We start from the raw sequence: 21,810 nt of genomic DNA on the forward strand, positions 1-21,810 counted from the left end.
GTTAATTCCGGTCATTCTGCGCATGCTTGGCTCCTCACGTAGCGATGATGTAGCGACGTACACGTTCTGCGACCTCTGTCGAGTTGCTGTTTCAAAACGACAACAAAAAGAAAAGCAAAAAGCGTGCTCATTAGTTGTTCCTCCGTGTTGTTGGGGAAAAGAAATGCTATGGCAAATAGAGTTTGTTTTCTTTTGGTAAACAGGTGCTGCAGGCCAAGCCTGCTCTCCTTTAACCGAGGTAAGTTGTGTCTGTGTGTGTGTATGTGCGTACGTGAGTGTGACGTTGGAGGAGCGCCGCACTGGTGCGTCTGTGGCAGAGACGAGAGTAGCGACGGAGGTATATCGAGCTGCACATAACGATACAAAAGCTAAAGAGGAAAAGTGTGTGAAGCCAGTGTGTGCTCTGAGCAGCAAGTGTGGACAATTGCTGCCATTTAAATAACGTGCCTCGTTCTTCCACCTGCAAAGTGTGTTGGACTGTATGTTGGCTGTTACCACCAACGAGCCGCACCAAGCTAAACGCAATGTGTAATGTTCGCGGTCGCCAAGTCACCCGAAGCGACCAGAACGATGCCTGGGCGATAAACAGATACAATTTATACATTTCTCATCGCCCGGCCGGGCGACAAGCATTTTATAAATAAATAAATTGAAAGATTTCTAACCTTTCACTTTGTTCTGCGCAGGCAGTGTTGCCAACCTAGCGACTTTCTCGCTAAATCTAGCGACTTTCCAAAGCGTCCTAGCGACTTTTTTTGTAAAAAGCGACTAGCGACAAATCTAGCGCCCTTTTCTGCCGTTTTGGAGACTCTGATAGGAAAACTCGGATCATTCTGCAGTTACTGTTTTCAACAATCAGCAGGTGCTGCTGTGAGCTTCTCCCCCTCCCAAAGCACAGGCTGTCAGTCCAGTAACCCCGCAGAAGTCCCAGTGTCTGATTAGAGCAGGGCTCCAGACTGCGACTAAATGGTCGCATTTTGTGACCAAACTTTGAGCAAGTGCGAGTGAATTTTTCATCTACTTGCGCAGGTGCGACCAGTAAATTTGCCGATTTTTAAAAAAAAATTACCATGGAATATTTTTTCTTGCTGACAAACTTCTGCTCCACACTTCAGCCCAGTAGACAGTAATGTGCAAATGAGCTGGTTTACCAACTGACATTAACTCCAAAAGAAGAAGAAACAAGACAAACACCAAAGAAGAAGAAGGCGAGCAAGAGTGAGAGCGGGGGGCGAATAACGGTGAAGTTCCTGCTGTTTCACAAAGCCTTCATTTATGTTTAGCCTTATTTTGAACACAAAATAAGCCTGAACGCTCCTTTCTTGTCTCCATTCCAGCTGCTTCCAAGTTTAGACACATCCTTTGCTAGACAGCAACAGCGTGGAACTGTTTTCTTTCATCTTTATGTGAATTTTCGGACTTTTCAGTAGCCTCTTCATCATGTCAAGAAACCTCTCCTTAGAGAAACACTTCCTGTGCTGCTGGAATGGTCACAAAATAAAAGCCTGTAGCATTAAAAATACGCCTTCAAAATAAAAGCCTGAAAGGAATGGTTATTTTAGCATTAGCAAAAAAAAGTCAACAGACATTTACAAGAGTAATTTCCAGGCGATTTGGTATAAATACATGACGTGCACATGCATAACACATGCCTGTACTCAGCACAAGGTCTTTTTAATTAGAGATTTCATCCGTCGGAAATTATACATCAACTGAGCAGCCTTGGCGGAGTACTGCACTCGAGTGCTTTTCTTGTTATGTTTTGTCAAGTGCTGCACAGTGAAATGTTAATTGAAAACATAGTTTCCGCAATTACTATGCAAGTATTTATCAGTAATACAGTGAAAATGAGAGGAAATGTGAATATTTACTTTGCAAGTCGATTTTGGTGTGCGCCCCTAAATTTTTTGGTTGCGCTCCTAAAATTTTAAGTTAGGGGCCACTGTGCTCCTAGGAAAAAAAGTTAGTCTGGAGCCCTGGATTAGAGGACACATCACTCAGCGGCCAGACGGCAGATGAATCGCGCATGCGCAAAGTCACTACAGATCCCATCCAGACTTACGGAGCGGGATATAAATGAAAATGTTTCTTCTCTGTCATACTAAAATAAACCACAGGGTCATTCCGTGTGGTTTCACCAGATGGTGGTTGCCGCACCATTTTCAAATTAGTCCTAAATTTGCATGCCATTAGATAGTCACAAAAGTACTTTCTATGCAAAATTGTAGGCCTGTAGCTCAAATAGTTTGAGTTGTGGGGGTCTGAAATTTTCAGAATTTGGGCTATAAAAAGCCTTGCCAGTGTTTTTTTGAATCTTTAAGTGGTTATTTCTCAGACATACCAGAGAGCTGTAAGTTGGTAAACAAGGCCTCTGCATGTAGCTAGTGCCCCACAAACATCCCCAGGTGTTTCCCTACACTCTGCAGGCCATGGGGGCTTGCTAAAAATGCTAAAAAATTAAGAGATACCTACTCACCAGTGGGGTTTGGGACCTTAAAAGTACTGGAAATACTGCACAGAAGTGTTCTAACAACCCTGGGTTCCATTCTACACAAACTTGTGTGATAACTTAGCAAACTGGAGCTTTCTAGGTACCTCAGTTTGGAAAATATGAGCTCCCAAAGTTGGACGAGCTTTTTAATTGGCTATTTTTGGTGGCAAAAATCTCAGTGTGGGACAGGTACCAGAGACCCCAAATTTTTCTACAAGACAGTTCCATCTGTCTTCTATCACTGTACAAAAAAAGCAGCAGGGTTATATTTGTAGTTACTGAGATATTCTTACTCAAAATGGCATGGGTAGTGTCAAAATCGTTTTTTGCTTTTCAGTACTTTAAATTGGGATACAAGTATTAGTAGTCATTCCAATGGTAGTATTATGCATGTTTTGTTCTTTTTGAAATGTTAGTTGTTAAAGGTGACTACCTTCAAAAAGTGTAATGGTATAACTTAGGTATACCTAAGTTATAACTTAGGCATAGGTTCTTTTGCTTGTAACATGACATTGTACAATTGAATTTAACAGGTTTAATCCCACTGCACTGATACTGTAAAATTCAACATTGTTATTTTTAAATTAATCAATCATGAATTACTACAGAGCTCCCTGAATTAAAGTTAGTACATGTAATTTGTATGTGTATGTTATAATTACATGTGTGCATTGCAATACAAGGTATAACCTAAGTTATACCATTACACTTACAACTAACATTTCAAAAAGAATATAATACATGCACCGACGTCCGTTGGTGTTCCGCGCTCCATTCGAATGGTGATTTCTGTTGCATTGCACGATCACTTCCGCTTTTGATGCCGTTTCATGCTCAGACGATTACTCGAGGCGACAAATCTAGCGACTTTTTGTGCCGTTTTGGAGACTCTGACAGGAAAACTCGGATCATTCTGCAGTTACTGTCCTCAACAAGCAGCAGGTGCTGCTGTGAGCTTCTCCCTCCCCCTCCCAAAGCACAGGCCGTCAGTCCAGTAACCCCGCAGCAGTCCCAGTGTCTGATCACTCCGCGGCCAGACGGCAGATGAATCGCGCATGCACAAAGTCACTACAGATCCCATCCAGACTTACGGAGCGGAACATAAATGAAAATGTTTTCTTCACTGTCATACTAAAATAAACCACAGCATTTAGCCTCTAGTTCTAAAACATATCTTGGGTGTTTTATACTCCCTTTTTGGTCTCTTCCACAACGTTACTCCTCTCTCCTACAACGTTGATTATAATTACATGCAAACTGGGAAATATGCACACGAACAACCAGCTCAAACCGACGAGCTTGTACCTAAAAGAGGGGGAACTTCTGTCATGGCGGTGGTTTGGATTTAAAAAGACCGACAAGGATCACACTACCGTACTTTGTAAGGTATGCCACTGTCCGGTCCCATTCATTCATTAAATTTACCAAAAACATGCTATATCGTTATGTATATCGTATCGGGATATAAAATAAGCTATATCAGGATATAAAATTTTGGTCATATCACCCAGCCCTAATAGAGAATTTTTTTTGCAATGAGAGACTGATTATTTCGATTCTAATGGTAAGTAGGTTGTAAGAGAAGAGCTCATTAAAAGAAGTTGACTTCCTGAGAAGTTATATTTATTTTTTTATTTTATGTAAACAACGCGAAGTACGGGCCACTAGTTTTTTGTACGGGCTACCAGAAATTTAGATTTGGCAGGAGTTGGTGGCCCGTATTTTCCTGTACGGGCCACCAGAGATTTTCACGAAGCTTACACACTGTAAACGGGCTAGTGCTACCCGGTGCTGCCCAACTACGGTTCGGCGGCCAGCAGAATCAGGGTCGGTTATGCAGGGATACGTCACGTCCACTCCCTGTCCAATCAGAATACTTTCCAACGCCCAAGCCTAAAGGGGAATTAAGGAAGGGGGAAAAATGTAAACCGTAATTCGAAATTTATATTTCCACGTACATACAGAGCACAAACCTTTAATTCCGAATGAGTTAATTCTAAATGAGTTAATTCCGAATTAAAAAACTCCATGTAACCATACCCAGAGTTAGGATAAGGCAATTCACTAAAAGGCTTGGAGCGCCTCGTAGCCTGCAGCTAATGTTATCTAGAGCAGCATAACATCTTTCTAAAGTCTGAGTAACTTTACAATCTGCTCTAGCTGATAGAGGTCTCTCTCTAGCAGAGACATAACCTGCAAAAACTGAACAAGAAGCCCGGCCATCATAACAAATCAGGACATTAGCTGCTTTTACAGTAGCTATAGCCTTACGAACGGATAGCGGTAAAGTTAGGAGGCTGCCACATATTACCCTGGAACAGCGTCTGAAAAGCAATCATTAATAATACTCTAAGATATGAACTTTTGCGAACAATAAAAGCAGCAAAACAGAAAACAATTAAGAAAACAGAAAAGAAGAGCAGACAGAACCACAGGAGACAAACTGTTATTGATCTCAATCAGTCACCCTCACAGTAAACACGAGAACACTGCAGCATCACAACAGGCTCAAATGTTATCACGCCTATGTCCACAGTACATATTCAGTTATAGTAACCATTGTTAATGAAGAAGCCAAGTTTTAAGGTTGATGCTACAGGTACGGACCCGTACCTGTAGCATCTGTACTAGAGGTACGGACCCGTTAAGGTCACTGAAGAGCTGGCGCCGGTTAACTACTATTTGCTGCACATTACAGGCAGTTTATATGAATGACTTTGACGGCGAACATTGTATAATTTAACCAAAAATACACCGTCTCCTCTCACACTTTAGACATTGCAGTTTTTACGTTTTTAGACGCCGTGTATAAATTGTTTGAAGTCCAGTTCCTATTAAGTAGTTTACCGCGTTCAGTGGTGGAAGCGGCTGACGAACTCCATTGCAAATGTTCCCATTTAATTTCGGACGCTAATTTACTAGATAAAGTTAAGGATGTCGAATATAAAACAAACACTTGTGAATGGTGAGGAGCAGCTCTTTAATTCGGCATGAATTAAAAAAACCCACAAACTCGATTTACTGTGATATTGTGAGATTTGTTTGTGGTTATGTAACTTAGCCATTCAACAGAGTCCGCTAACATTAAAGTGACTGACGTGCAGTGTCTGTGTTGCCAGACGGAGAAAATACGTCAGGGTTTTGTTCAGGTTGTTAATATGTAATAGTCTGTCGCTACTTTTGAAGGTAAAAAAATACTTTTCGTTTGCTTGCTGTTAGTGCCGCCATTTGTTTTGTTTGCCGTTTGTGCTTTATTAGAACAGGGTCACGTGAATAAAAATTTTGCTATTTTTAATAGTAGTGCTGATTTCAACCCCCAAATCGCTGTCCGTGAAAAAGTCAGATAATGATATTTATAAGACATTATGCATGATAGAAAAGAGAACAGCAGATGACTGACATGACAGGCTCGGCACACAGATTCACCTCGAATCACGGAAGCGCCTTCATCACTCGGATTACCAAGCCGGCTCATTGATATTTATGTACGTCGAATTACCAGCCAATCACAAAGCGCGTTCATCAGCCGGCTCATTAATATTCATGTATGTCTCATTAATATTTATGGTAAGGGAAAGTGCCGTATCCGTAGGCCACAGGCTACGGGCACGGGTCCGTATCTGTAGACACTACCACGTTTTAATGGACAGATTCCCTACTATCACATGCTGGTATTATATAACACTTAATATATGCATGTATTTACTCAGTAACGGTAATTTTTTATTCATTCAGTAGTCAAGTTGTGAATAACAGGTTTCCTGCTATCACATGCTTTAAATAAACAGGTTTTAATGCATATTGGTTCAAGACATTGGTTATCTGCCTTACTGAATTACCAATAATCAATATAGACATTTTTCCCTACAAAAACACGTTGGTAGTTCCCTTCTAGGAACTGTGAAGTGTCAATCAAGAATCACCAAAACGCAGGTATGCAATCAATTAGAAGCTGCTGGAACATAAGTGTCAGTCTTCACATCAGTAGTATTATTAGGGTCCGAGCACCGAGGGTGCCGAGGACAGGCGGTGCAAGGGCACCGACTGGCCAAGGCACCAGCGGTGCCGAGGACCCTATTGGAACCTTAGGGTTTTTTATTTTTCTTCTTTATTATTAGGGTCCGAGCACCGAGGTGCCGAGGACAGGCGGTGCAAGGGCACCGGCTGTCCAAGGCACCAACGGTGCCGTAGGACCCTATTGAAACCCTACGGTTTATTATTATTATTATTATTATTATTTGTCTCTCAGAACAACTGCTTTTTTGAGGGCCTAAACATGCTCAAAAAGTCATGAAAATTTGCACACACATCAGAACTGGCGAAAAATTTCATATTTTGTAGGGCATGTGGAGGTGTGTGCAAAAATGGCTCCATAGCGCCCCCTACAAAATTTTAAAAAGTGGTATTAGGCCAACTCAGAGGGAGTTTGGTCGAGAGCAACAAAATTTGGGAGGCATATGCAGCACATCAGGAAACACAAAAAAGTCAATCACAGCCATGCTCTACACCCAACAGGAAGTGCGCCATCATGCGTTAACTGTACAAAATCTATGATGAACTCCTCCTAGGGGAAAAGTCTGAGCGATCTGAAATTTTGCCAGTACATACAGCAGACCTTCCTGAGAAAAAGTTATCAAAATCTTCCTCCATAGTTAAAGGGTGTGGTCGTGGCGGCCTGTCGAAATTTGATCCTTCGCCATGAAACAGGAAATGCTGTCTAACTCTCCTGAACATGCTCCGATCTGAATGAAACTTTACATGTATGATCACAGACCTGCCTCGATGACATCCATATAGCAAGATTCATTCACAGTCACAGCGCCACCTTGTGGTATCAAGAATTTGACAATTTTTAGACTTTCATGTACTATTCTTAGCCTGTTGCTCAGATTCACCTCAGATGTTGTGACATAAGCCTGAACACATTGATGATGAAGCACAGAAAAAATGGTGACGTGTGATGAAAAGGCGTGTCTGTGGCGGGACGGCAAAGTTTGATGTTTCGCCGTGAAAATTGAAGTGTTCATATCTCAGCTGCAAAGGATCCTATCTGCCCCAAACTTCATGTGCTGGACACCAGAACCAGTTTGAGGACATCCACACTGAAAAATTTAGAAAAAGTCATAGCGCCACCTCTTGGTAACAAGCAGTTTAGAAATTACATTTGCACACACCATTGCTCCAAACTTTGTCATATCATTCTGAAAATTGGTCAGCTAATTCTTCACCCCCAGACAATACCACAGTGTGAAGATTTTGATATTTGATGAAATGCTGTTGCCGTGGCAACGCGTTGTTTTTGTGACAAACAAAGTACTTTTTGACAGGCTTAGAATGTTCAACAGCTCACCAAAATTTACACACACATCACAGTCGTCTCAAGGAATAACACTGTATGCATCTCTGCAGGGCATGTGCTATAGCGCCCCCTGCAGTATGTTTAATAAACAGCCCCGGCAGCACATTTCACCTACATCCACAAAATTTGGGAGGCCTATAGAGCACACCAGGACACACAAAAAAGCCTCTTGGAGCCATCCCCTAAATTCAACAGGAAGTCCGCCATTTTGAATTAAGTGGATAAAATTTCTGTATTTTTTTCATATTTGAGAGCGAACTCCTCCTCGGGGTTAAGGTCTCGAGAGCTGAAATTTTGCCAGGATATACAACACGATGTTATGATCAAAAGTTATTAAAAGATTCTTGCAGAGTCAAAGGGTGTGGACATGGCGACCTCCAGAATTATGATGGTTCGCCATGAAACATCAAGTACTACCTAACTATCCTCTGCATGCTCCAATCTACCTCAGACCTCACATGATTAAACACAGTCCTGTCCTGATCACATTTATTGGCCAAAATACATTCACAGCATCTACCATAGCGCCCCCTAAAAGAATTTAAAAATAGCCTCCACACAGACTTTCACCTATGACTATGAAATTTGGCATGCATATGTAGCACATCAGTGCAAGCAAAAAAGTCTCTTGGAGTCATTCTCTAAACCCAACAGAAAGTCGGCCATTTTTAATTAAATGTCAGATTTTTGGTGTTTTTGGTCATTTTCAAAAATTCATTTCTCACAGGCAATAACTCCAAAACATCTGAATTTGGGAAAATCTATAAGACACGTCTTCAGGTTGCATATTTGCGAAAATTGTTCACAAAACTCAAAGGGCGTGGCCATGGCGGGCAGCTGAAGTTTAATGTTACGCCATGAAGCAGGACGTCTTGTGTAAATCCTCTGTACATGCTGCAATCCGCCTCAAACTTTACATGTTTGATCAGAGTCCAGTCCTGATGAGTTTCATAGACCACTATACAGTCACAGACATAGTGCCACCTGGTGGATGGACACAAAGTGCTGCAAAAATAGTCTGTACATGCTCCAATCTGTCTGAAATTTGACCTGAGTGCTGAGAATCCAGTCCTCGTTACATCCATGAGCCTAAATACACTTTGTCGCAGCATTGCCTGGTGGACATGCTTGGGGTCGCCGACCAGCAAGGATGCGAGGACCCGTTCAATGCTGCTCGCAGCTTTAATTATTAGGGTCCGAGCACCAACGGTGCCGAAGGACCCTATTGGAACCTTAGGGTTTTTTATTATTATTATTATTCTGCCAAAACAACTGCATTTTTCAGGGCCTGAACATGCTCGAAAAGTCATGAAAATTTGCACACACATCAGAACTGGCGAAAAATTTCATATTTTTTAGGGCATGTGGAGGTGTGTGGCAAAATGGCTCCATAGCGCCCCCTACAAAATTTTAAAAAGTGGTATTAGGCCAACTCAGAGGGAATTTGGCCGAGAGCTAAAAAATTTGGGAGGCATATGCAGCACATCAGGAAACACAAAAAAGTCAATCACAGCCATGCTCTACACCCAACAGGAAGTGCGCCATCATGCGTTAACTGTACAAAATCTATGATGAACTCCTCCTAGGGGAAAAGTCTGAGCGATCTGAAATTTTGCCAGTACATACAGCAGACCTTCCTGAGAAAAAGTTATCAAAATCTTCCTCCATAGTTAAAGGGTGTGGTCGTGGCGGCCTGTCGAAATTTGATCCTTCGCCATGAAACAGGAAATGCTGTCTAACTCTCCTGAACATGCTCTGATCTGAATGAAACTTTACATGTATGATCACAGACCTGCCTCGATGACATCCATATAGCAAGATTCATTCACAGTCACAGCGCCACCTTGTGGTATCAAGAATTTGACATTTTTTAGACTTTCATGTACTATTCTGAGCCTGTTGCTCAGATTCACCTCAGATGTTGTGACATAAGCCTGAACACATTGATGATGAAGCACAGAAAAAATGGTGACGTGTGATGAAAAGGCGTGTCTGTGGCGGGACGGCAAAGTTTGATGTTTCGCCATGAAAATTGAAGTGTTCATATCTCAGCTGCAAAGGATCCTATCTGCCCCAAACTTCATGTGCTGGACACCAGAACCAGTTTGAGGACATCCACACTGAAAAATTTAGAAAAAGTCATAGCGCCACCTCTTGGTAACAAGCAGTTTAGAAATTACATTTGCACACATCATTGCTCCAAACTTTGTCATATCATTCTGAAAATTGGTCAGCTGATTCTTCACCCCCAGACAATACCACAGTGTGAAGATTTTGATATTTGATGAAATGCTGTTGCCGTGGCAACGCGTTGTTTTTGTGACAAACAAAGTACTTTTTGACAGGCTTAGAATGCTCAACAGCTCACCAAAATTTACACACACATCACTGTCGTCTCCAGGAATAAGAATGTATACATCTCTGCAGGGCATGTGCTATAGCGCCCCCTACAGTATGTTTAATAAACAGCCCCGGCAGCACGTTTCACCTACATCCTCAAACTTTGGGAGACATATAGAGCACATCAGAACGCACAAAAAAGCCTCTTGGAGCCATCCCCTAAACCCAACAGTAAGTCCGCCATTTTGAATTAAGTGGACAAATTTTCTCTATTTTTTTAATTTTTGAGAGCGAACTCCTCCTAGGGTTTAACTGCTTGAGACCTGAAATTTTGCCAGGATATACAACACAATGTTATGATCAAAAGTTATTAAAAGATTCTTCCAGAGTTAAAGGGTGTGGACATGGCGACCTCCAGAATTTTGATGGTTTGCCATGAAACATCAAGTGCTATCTAACTATCCTCTGCATGCTCCAGTCTACCTCAGACCTCACATGATGTAACACAGTCCTGTCCTGATCACATTTATGGGCCAAAATACATCCACAGTATGTGTCATAACGCCACCTACAGAATTTTTAAAAATAGCCTCCACAGAGACTTTCACCTATGACTATGAAATTTGGCATGCATATGTAACACGTCAGTGCAAACAAAAAAGTCTCTTGGAGTCATTCTCTAAACCCAACAGGAAGTTCGCTATTTTGAATTAAATGTCAGATTTTTGGTGTTTTTGATCATTTTCAACAATTCATTTCTCACAGGCAATAGCTCCAAAACATCTGAATTTGGGAAAATATATAAGACACGTCTTGCATATTTGCGAAAATTGTTCATAAAACTCCAAGGGCGTGGCCATGGCGGGCAGCTGAAGTTTAATGTTACGCCATGAAGCAGGACGTCTTGTGTAAATCCCCTGTACACGCTGCAATCCGCCTCAAACTTTACATGTTTGATCAGAGTCCAGTCCTGATGAGTTTCATAGACCAACATACAGTCACAGAGATAGCGCCACCTGGTGGATGGACACAAAGTGCTGCATAAATAGCCTGTACATGCTCAAATCTGCCTGAAATTTGACCTGTGTGCTCAGAATCCAGCCTTTGTGACATTCATGGGCCTAAATACACTCTCAGTCGTAGCTTTGCCTGGTGGAGATGCTTGGGGTCGCCGACCAGGAAGTATGCGAGGACCCGTTCAACGCTGCTCGCAGCTTTAATTATTATTATTATTTGTCTCTCAGAACAATTGCATTTTTGAGGGCCTAAACATGCTCAAAAACTCATGAAAATTTGTACACACATCAGGACTGGTGAAAAATTTCATATTTTAAAGGAATTGTAGAGGTGTGTGGCAAAATGGCTCCATAGCGCCCCCTACACTTTCCCACGACCATCATGTTTCACCTACAGCTACCAAATTTGGTACACATATGCAGCACATCAGACTGAACAAAAAAGTCAGTGACAGCCATATTCCAAACCCAACAGGAAGTGAGCTATTTTAAGTTGAATGTGAGATTTTGCCCATTTTTCATTTTTTTCCAGAGCGAACTCCTCCCAGGGGGAAACTCCAATTCGCCTCAAATTCAACCAGTACATACAGGAGGCCTTAATGAGCAAAAGTTATTAAAATCTTTTTCAAAAGTCAAAGGGCGTGTCCGTGGCGGTCTGTGGAATTTTGATCCTTCGCCATGAAATTTCAAGTTGTGTGTAAATGCCCTGAACATGCTCCAATCTGCCTGAAACTTTATATGTATGATCAGATTCCTGCCCTGATCACATCCATATGATGAAATCCATTCACAGTCAGAGCGCCACCTGCTGGCAACAGAAAATGTCATTTTTTACACTTTGATGTATTATTCTTTGTCTCTTGCTCAGATTCACCTCAAATGTGGTGAAATAAACCTTAACATGTTGATGATTATTCACAGTGAAAATGGTGACGTGTCATAAAAAGGTGTGTCTGTGGCGGCGCGGCGAATTTAGATGTCTCGCCATGACGACTAAATGTTTATATCTCAGCAAATCCTAATCGTATCTGCCCCAAACTTCATGTGCTGGACACCATTCCCAGTGTGAGGTCATCCACGGTGAAAATTTTGGAAAAAGTCATAGCGCCACCTATTGGTAACAAGAAGTTTAGAAATTACATTTGCACACACCATTGCTCCAAACTTTTTCATATCATTCTGAAAATTGGTCAGCTGATTCTTCACCCCCAGACAATACCACAGTGTGAAGATTTTGATATTTGATGAAATGCTGTTGCCGTGCCAACGCGTTGTTTTTGTGACAAACAAAGTACTTTTTGACAGGCTTGGAATGCTCAACAGCTCACTAAAATTTACACACACATCACTGTCCCCTCAAGGAATAACACTGTATGCATCTCTGCAGGGCATGTGCTATTGCGCCCCCTACAGTATGTTTAATAAACAGCCCCGGCAGCATGTTTCACCTACATCCACAAAATTTGGGAGGCCGATAGAGCACATCACGATGCACAAAAAAGCCTCTTGGAGCCATCCCCTAAACTCAACAGGAAGTCCGCCATTTTGAATTATGTGGATAAATTTTCTCTATTTTTTTAATTTTTGAGAGCGAACTCCTCCTTGGGGTTAACTCCCAGAGACCTCAAATTTTACCAGGGTATACAACACGATGTTATGATCAAAAGTTATTAAAAGATTCTTCCAGAGTCAAAGGGTGTGGACATGGCGACCTCCAGAATTTTGATGGTTCGCCATGAAACATCAAGTGGTATCTTACTATCCTCTGCATGCTCCAATCTACCTCAGACCTCACATGATTAAACACAGTCCTGTCCTGATCACATTTATAGACTAAAATACATTCACAGCATGTACCATCGCGCCCCCTACAGCATTTAAAAAATAGCCTCCACAGAGACTTTAAGCGAGGACTATGAAATTTGGCATGCAAATGTAGCATGTCAGTGCAAACAAAAAAGTCTCTTGGAGTCATTCTCTAAACCCAACAGAAAGTCGGCCATTTTGAATTAAATGTCAGATTTTTGGTGTTTTTGGTCATTTTCAAAAATTCATTTCTCACAGGCAATAACTCCAAAACATCTGAATTTCGGAAAATATATAAGACACATCTTCAGGTTGCACATTTGCGAAAATTGTTCATAAAACTCAAAGGGCGTGGCCATGGCGGGCAGCTGAAGTTTAATGTTACGCCATGAAGCAGGACGTCTTGTGTAAATCCCCTGTACACGCTGCAATCCGCCTCAAACTTTACATGTTTGATCAGAGTCCAGTCCTGATGAGTTTCATAGACCAACATACAGTCACAGAGATAGCGCCACCTGGTGGATGGACACAAAGTGCTGCATAAATAGCCTGTACATGCTCCAATCTGCCTGAAATTTGACCTGTGTGCTCAGAATCCAGCCTTTGTGACATTCATGGGCCTAAATACACTCTCAGTCGTAGCTTTGCCTGGTGGAGATGCTTGGGGTCGCCGACCAGGAAGGATGCGAGGACCCGTTCAATGCTGCTCGCAGCTTTAATTATTATTATTATTCTGCCAAAACAACTGCATTTTTCAGGGCCTGAACATGCTCGAAAAGTCATGAAAATTTGCACACACATCAGAACTGGCGAAAAATTTCATATTTTGTAGGGCATGTGGAGGTGTGTGCAAAAATGGCTCCATAGCGCCCCCTACAAAATTTTAAAAAGTGGTATTAGGCCAACTCAGAGGACATTTTGTCTAGAGCTACAAAATTTGGGAGGCATATGCAGCACATCAGGAAACACAAAAAAGTCAATCACAGCCATGCTCTAAACCCAACAGGAAGTGCGCCATCATGCGTTAACTGTACAAAATCTATGATGAACTCCTCCTCGGGGGAAAGTCCTAGCGATCTGAAATTTTGCCAGTACATACAGCAGGCCTTCCTGAGAAAAAGTTATCAAAATCTTCCTCCATAGTTAAAGGGTGTGGTCGTGGCGACCTGTCGAAATTTGATCCTTCGCCATGAAACAGGAAATGCTGTGTAACTCTCCAGAACATCCTCCAATCTGAATGAAACTTTACATGTATGATCAGAGATCTGCCCTGATGACATCCATATTGCAAGATTCATTCACAGTCACAGCGCCACCTTGTGGTATCAAGAATTTGACATGTTTTTACACTTTAATGGACTATTCTTAGCCTGTTGGCCAGATTCACCTCAGATGTGGCGACATAAGCCTGAACACATTGATGATGAATCACAGAAAAAATGGTGACGGGTCATGAAAAGACGTGTCTGTGGCGGGACGGCAAAGTTTGATGTTTCGCCATGAAAATTGAAGTGTTCATATCTCAGCTGCAAAAGATCTTATCTGCCCCAAACTTCATGTGCTGGACACCAGGACCAGTCTAAAGACATCCACACTCATAAATTTGGATATAGTCATAGCGCCACCTATTGGTAACAGGACATTTAGGCATTACATTTACACATCCCATTGCCCAAAACTTTGTCATATCATTCTGAAAACTGGTCAGCTCAATCGTCATACCCTGACAATGCCTCAGTGTGAAGATTTTGACATTTGATAAAATGCTGTTGCTGTGGCAACGCGTTGTTGTTGTGACAAACAAAGTAGTTTTTGACAGGCTTAAAATGCTCAACAGCTCACCAAAATTACCACATACATCACTGTCGACCCAAGGAAGAACACGGTATGCATCTCGGCACTGTGCATGCTATAGCGCCCCCTACAGTATGTTTAATAAACAGCCCCCACAACACGTTTCACCGACATCCACCAAATTTGAAAGGCATATAGTTCACACCAGGACACACAAAAAAGCCTCTTGGAGCCATCCCGTAAACCCCACAGGAAGTCCGCCATTTTGAATTAAGTGAAAAAATTTTCTCTATTTTTTTAATTTTTAAGAGCGAACTCCTGCTATGGGTTAACTCCTAGAGACATCAAATTTTACCACGGTATACAACACGATGTTATGATCAAAAGTTATTAAAAGATTCTTCCACAGTCAAAGGGTGTGGACATGGCGACCTCCAGAATTTTGATGGTTCGCCATGAAATATGAAGTGCTACCTAACTATCCTCTGCATGCTCCAATCTACCTCACACCTCACATGATTTAACACAGTCCTGTCCTGATCACATTTATTGGCCAAAATACATTCACAGCATGTTCCATAGCGCCCCCTACAGCATTTTTAAGAATAGCCTCCACACAGACTTTCACCTATGACTATGAAATTTGGCATGCATATGTAGCACCTCATTGCAAACAAAAAAGTCTCTTGGAGTCATTCTCAAAACCCAATAGGAAGTCCGCTATTTTGAATTAAATGTCAGATTTTTGCTGTTTTTGATCATTTTCAACAATTGATTTCTCACAGGCAATAGCTCCAAAACACCTGAAATTGGGACAATATATACTACACGCCTTCAGGTTGAGTATTTGTGACAATTGTTCACAAAACTCAAAGGGCGTGGCCATGGCGGCCAACTGAACTACAATGTTACGCCATGAAGCAGGAAATATTATGTAAATCCCCTGTAAATGCTGCAATTTGCCTGAAACTTTACATGTTTGATCAGAGTCCAGTCCTGATGAGTTTCATAGACCAATATACAGTCACAGAGATAGCACCACCTGGTGGATGGACACAAAGTGCTGCATAAATAGCCTGTACATGTTCCAATCTGCCTGAAATTTGACCTGTGTGCTCAGAATCCAGCCTTTGTGACATTCATGGGCCTAAATACACTCAGTAGTAGCATTGCCTGGTGGAAATGCTTGGGGTCGCTGACCAGCAAGGATGCGAGGACCCGTTCAACGCTGCTCGCAGCTTTAATACTGTTTTTGTTGTTTGTTTGTTTTTTGCAGCCAGTGGAACTGGTACTTTATAAGAAGTAAATGGAATAATGAATGAGTATTACTTTCACTTTCTTCACAAAAACTGAAAGTCATTAGCCAGAAGGTTGGATCCTGAATGCAGTTGGGTTTTCAAACAAGACAGTGAGCGCAAACACACATTAAAAGTGGTAAAGAAATTACTAATTTTGGAAGAAATTTTGATTTTATTCTGGCCTTACCAAAGTTCAGCCCTAAATACCATTAAAAAACTGCAGACTGTGCTAAAGAAACAAGTCTGTATCAGAAAGCCAAAACATTTTATTCAACTGCACAAATTGTGTCAATGAGTGGCATTTAAGCAGATTTTGCCACATTTTTAAAGATTTACACTTTATCTATGAATGAACCAAAATGCATCATTGCTTTTGTCTTCTTTAGTAGAAAAAACAAACGTATTATAGTGATTCTAGAAAATGAAGAGTTATAGGAGTCACTGGAAATGTAAAACTGCCTTTATATGCATAGTCTTTATAATATATAGATAGAATAAATGTGTTGTGGTCAGTGGGACACACCTATTTTCAGATAATGCCACACTATCAACAAAACATGCATGAGAATGAGTACCTTCACTTTCTATGGGTGCTGTTTGAACTTTTGTTCTTTACATAAACAATACTTTTGACACTAATTTTAAGACTACAATAACACATTTACCAGGACTGGATTGTCACTAAACAAGAGGTAAACGCAATACAAATCTTGGGAGACGGACTAAATGACGACTTTGCAGTTTGAGTAAGGTGATGGGAGTTCATAGTGCCATCTTGTGGGTCCCTAGCATCGAGCTGCCATAAAAATGAATCGACACAATTATTACAAGTTGAATAATTTCTAGTCTGTTCAGTATAGTAACCCAACTGCAAACCTATTCATTGCAGTGTAGACTGCGTCTTTTAAGAACCAGACTAAGTAGACAGAAGACGATGGAAACTTGACCGAAATGACGACGTCGAAACTGGTGGAAACTGGTGGGACAGTGTCATTACCAGACCAGGGCTAAATTTGAATGCTAGCCTGCCTGCGTTCCCAAAATTCGGTGGCGGAGGTGAAATTAGATTTAGTACTTGAAGGTCTGAGTGCATCCTTCACCAGCTCAATATAAAGGAAACGCTCGGAATAGTGTCAGTGTAAGCGTGGACGAGAGTAGAGAGTTAGTCGAGGCAGCATACTGGTTAAAAAACAAAAGACGAACGGTTCATAAGTTGTGTCCGAGTTTGTCTTGCGGGAGCTAACTACTTTACCGAGCGGGGCTACACTCCAGGTGGAGTCGACATTGAGGGACATAGCGCTACTTACCGATTGTGCCTCAGTCCAGCTCTTCGTCCAGCCTCCATGCCGTCTCCTCATCGACATTTTAGAACAAGTTTTAAAGATGTTTATTAGAACTCGGGCCTGGACTGCTGGGCGCCGCGCTGGAAGCCATGCATTCTGGGAGAGTGACGTCACACTCTGGGCTCAGCAGAAAGCAGATCTTCGAGATACACAAACACACGCACGTCAGCTAGCTACTGGTGGGGGTTCCCTTTTAATTACGAGGAGCTCTTTACTCTATAATAAATGCATACATATTTACATTTGCCACCACAATGAAACATTTCACAGGTGATATGAATAACAATATGCAGCAGCAAGTGAACTGTCCTTGAAGTTTATGTGTTGGAAATAGGAAACATTGGCAGCACAAGGATCTGAGTGACTTTCATAACGACCACATGTGAGGGCTGGATGACAAGGTCAGACCATCTCCAAAAAAGCAGGTATTGTCAGGTGTTCCAAGTATGCAGTGGCTATTGTACCTACTAAAAGCGATTCAAGGAAGGACAACTGATGAAGATTAACAGGGTCATGGGTGCCTTACTAATGCGCATGGAGGCAGGTCCATGATGTCTGATGCTACAGAAAAGCTTCTGTTGTGCAAACTGCTGAATACCTTAATTTTCATTCTGATTAGAAGCTGTCAAAACGCACAGTGCCTCATGCGTTTGCCTAAGTGGGTATTTCCTGAGTTTGATTCAAAATGTATTGGATTAGAATTGCACTCAGCCATATAGCATTGAATATGGTGTAAAAAGTTTCAGAATTTTAAAATTTGCTGTTTAATAAAGATAGAATCAAAATGTAATGAAACAATCCATGACAGTGTAAGTATACTGAACAAAAATATAGCTGTAGCATATGTAATATTTTATTACTTCTTATCCATAAGTTTAAAAAGAGAGGAGTAAGTAATAGCATCTCAGCAACAGAATGAATGTTGGGAAATGTAGTAAAACTATATCAGAACCATGTAATGTTACACTGATACAACCATCCATAGAGAACAACATGTAGCAGATTGCCTGTTGTACCAGCTGTACCTGTACCATGCTGTCTGAAATGATTTCTTTGATGAGAAATGGTGGAGTTGTGGACATTGATAACCCTGGCTATTGCCCTAACTAACATGTTGGCATGCAGCATGCCAACAGCCTGTCCATTTTTTTCTCTTGTCATCAGTGGCATCAAGTAATTTGGATAAAGCTGCAATTTAAGAAGGTCTTTTATAGTCACTGGTCAAAGGAATGTCTGTGTATTGGTCACACTATCTGATCACTGTCCTTTAAAGACACATTTGGCTAGTTAGGGGATTTACTCAGAAGTTGAGAATTTGTCACCAGCTGACTGGTTTAAAAATTTCTCCCTTTTCTAACCATGGCAACAGAAATTAATTTGTTAGCCATTCTCATTAAGTGAGAAAGAAGACCGTTTGTATACTGCCTATTATTTTCTTTCAGTGCATAATCTTGATTCTACTTTTTTCAAATGTAATATGAACTGATTAGTTCGTTATCTCTAGTTCACAAATTCCATGTAATCCATTACTACACAACCCTGCCTGACATTAATGTGGATGTTACTATGACATACTGCCTATCTACGCATTGTCTCAGACCGCATACACCCCTTCATAATACCATAATTCACTGATGCCAGACGCCTCCTTTAGCTAGATAGCACTCCCTGTAACACAGCAAACACTGTTCAGGGATGGCACAAAGCACATGACAGAGTTCAAGATGTTTACCTTGCTTCCGAATTACCCAGGTCTCAGTCTGATCAAGCATATATGGGACGTGCTGAAAAAGTCCGATTCATGGAAGTATCATTCCACAAGTTCCAAGACTAACACTAATATTCCTGATATTCCAGCCCATGCCTTAAAGTATTAGGACTGTTTAGGTGGCATTTGCAACTTTGCTTAATATTAGACAGGTGGTTTCAATATTGTAGCTGAAGATTGTATGCTGCAAAGCACTAATGCATGTATTCTGAAACACTGAAATCTTAAAAGACTAAAACAAACCAATGCTGAAAGTGCAGAATTTGTAGCATGTGTTTGTGTCTATTATTATATCCCTAAAATAAAAAACTCTACTGGGAGAACAGTTGGTCTCTGATAAGTTTTGTACAAAAATTTTCTTTCTTGCAGACACATCAAGGTCTAGATTAAATGTGAATGCTTCATACATTGTCACATTTCTGTTAAATTATATTTTTAAATAGATTATATAAAAAACTGTGTAAATGTATTGTATAATACAATGCTTGCAGAAATACCAGGTGTTTATTAAAACATTTAATTCAAAATATCATAATATTCTAAATGCTGTCACTACTATGTATGTTAATTTGTCCAATATCACATTCCGCTGTGTTGCCTATTATTGCAACAACTTCAGATATTAAAGTAGATTCAAATATGTGAAAATGACACGGCAGTTGCTATGGTCAGTTGCCTTTTTCGTAGTAATTTATATACTGTTATAAATAAAGCAGCATTTTCTCTGTTTGCAAAGATGAAATTAATTCACATATAATATATGGTGAACGTGTAATATCTGTGTGCTGGAGAACGGAATCCTTGATCTAAATTGTGCAATTCTCATATCGAAAATTATCTGCATGTAGCATTTGTTTAAATGTAGCCTGCTGTTTGCAGGTGGAGGGCTGGACTTGTTTGTTGCATTCCTGCAGAGGGTTTGACCTTTGACCTGGTTGATGCATTCCAGAGAGGCTTGTCCTGCAGCAGCATTACAGCCAACCCTGCACTTACACTGCCTCCGTGCTATAGAGAGACGATGTGTGCGTAGAGTTAGTTAAGGCAAGCAAGGCACAGGACACAGTAGCGACAATTTCAGGAGACTCACAGAGACCACAGCATTGTCGTTAGCTGCAAGGAACGTATTGTATTGGGTCTAGAACGTAGTTAGCCATTTTGCTAAACGGCTAAACCGCCATCGGATTGAGGTTGCTTTGTAGACACACGGCAGGCTAGCCGCAGACACCAGCGCAGAGGAAATGAAGGACAAACAAAAGAGAAAGAAGGAGCGGACCTGGGCTGAGGCGGCTCGCATGGTAAACAATCTAATACTGCATTTTTTAAGCTTAATCTAGTTTTCGTATGGCTTAATGTGAACTGATGGATCCAGATGCGTTGTGTTTGGACATTCTCCTCACGACCACAGCTTGGGTTCTGCTGTAGTAACAGAGAGCTATAAGCAAAGCAGTGTTAACGTAGCCAATAGGCACGTTAACGCGGCTACATCTAATCACTTGGTATAAGTGTAACCGAAAGGACACATTGTACATATACTGCATATCTTTTTGATTCTTAACATTAAAAGCTACGTAACGTAGCATGCTAGCGTTGGCTAGCACGCTAACAGCCACCTCTTGTTTTGAGCTCTTTGTTTGCTAGCTGCAGCTAGCTATCAAGCTTAACGCTAATTGCAATCCGACGAACCTGAGTAATCCTAATAATACAGTAACGCTGTAACAAGTTTATGCGCTTGGTATACAAAAGAGTCAGTAAACACATCCACGTTAAACGTTAATCTAACACCTACTTTGATTCTATTAGTAGCAAATGTTGAACAGAATGCACGCTGACGTTAGCAAAGATGATAGCTGAAGTTAACCACTAGCCTCGTTGTAGTGAGAATCCGAGAATCCCAATGGCAGAATAAAAGTGGAAGAAGTCGTTATGAACTTAATCATAGCGACACTGATTTGTCAGAAGATCAACGAGAAGCACAGTTAATATGTGAGAAAGATGCCGAACAGTTGCGAGTAAAACGCGAAAGACTGGCGAGCTGGTTGGGGGAGGGGGAGGCCATAGCAACTGAATTACGTTTAATTATAATGTACACTGACAATGAACAATTGGCCATAAGCCTTCGCTTTCTACTGTTATAGCTGACATAACATGAGCTGCATTTCAATCACATGAAGAATACCAAAAGAAGAGACCTTGAAAGAAACTCTGTGTCTTTTCACTACTAGGAATAGGGTCTAAATTAGGATCTAGGAAATTATTTAACCCAAAAAAAGTCTCTGCTGGTGTGGTGGGCCTGAGAGACTTTGCATATTGCTAGTTATGTGTGTTTTAGTATACTTCACTGGTCAACATCCTCTAATGCTGATATTGTGAAAAGACCATTAGGAAAACCACAGAGGTTGCTACACACAGTATGCTAACAAAGACATACGAACACACTGCTGCATGTTGACAGGGCTGAATGGTAATGCTGGTAGCACTAACGTTACCAGCAGCAAGTCAGGTGAACAAGCTAAGTTGGTGTGTGTGTGTGTGTGTGTGTGTGTGTGTGTGTGTGTGTGTGTGTGTGTGTGTGTGTGTGTGTGTGTGTGTGTGTGT

At 41.2% G+C, this 21,810-nt stretch overlaps 1 protein-coding gene across 1 annotated transcript in view; it reads right to left on the bottom strand.

The window, feature by feature from the left end:
- LOC110971622 (zinc finger protein PLAGL2-like) overlaps positions 1 to 19,520 on the bottom strand; it is a 41,156-nt gene extending 21,636 nt beyond the window's left edge. Inside the window, 1 exon segment of the mRNA XM_051949393.1 lies at positions 17,412 to 19,520. The gene's annotated coding sequence lies outside the window, so the exon portion shown is untranslated.
- Positions 19,521 to 21,810: the final 2,290 nt, after the last annotated feature.

The sequence above is a fragment of the Acanthochromis polyacanthus genome, chromosome 6, assembly GCF_021347895.1.
Source record: "Acanthochromis polyacanthus isolate Apoly-LR-REF ecotype Palm Island chromosome 6, KAUST_Apoly_ChrSc, whole genome shotgun sequence".
In the NCBI taxonomy this organism is placed as follows: Eukaryota; Metazoa; Chordata; class Actinopteri; family Pomacentridae; genus Acanthochromis; species Acanthochromis polyacanthus.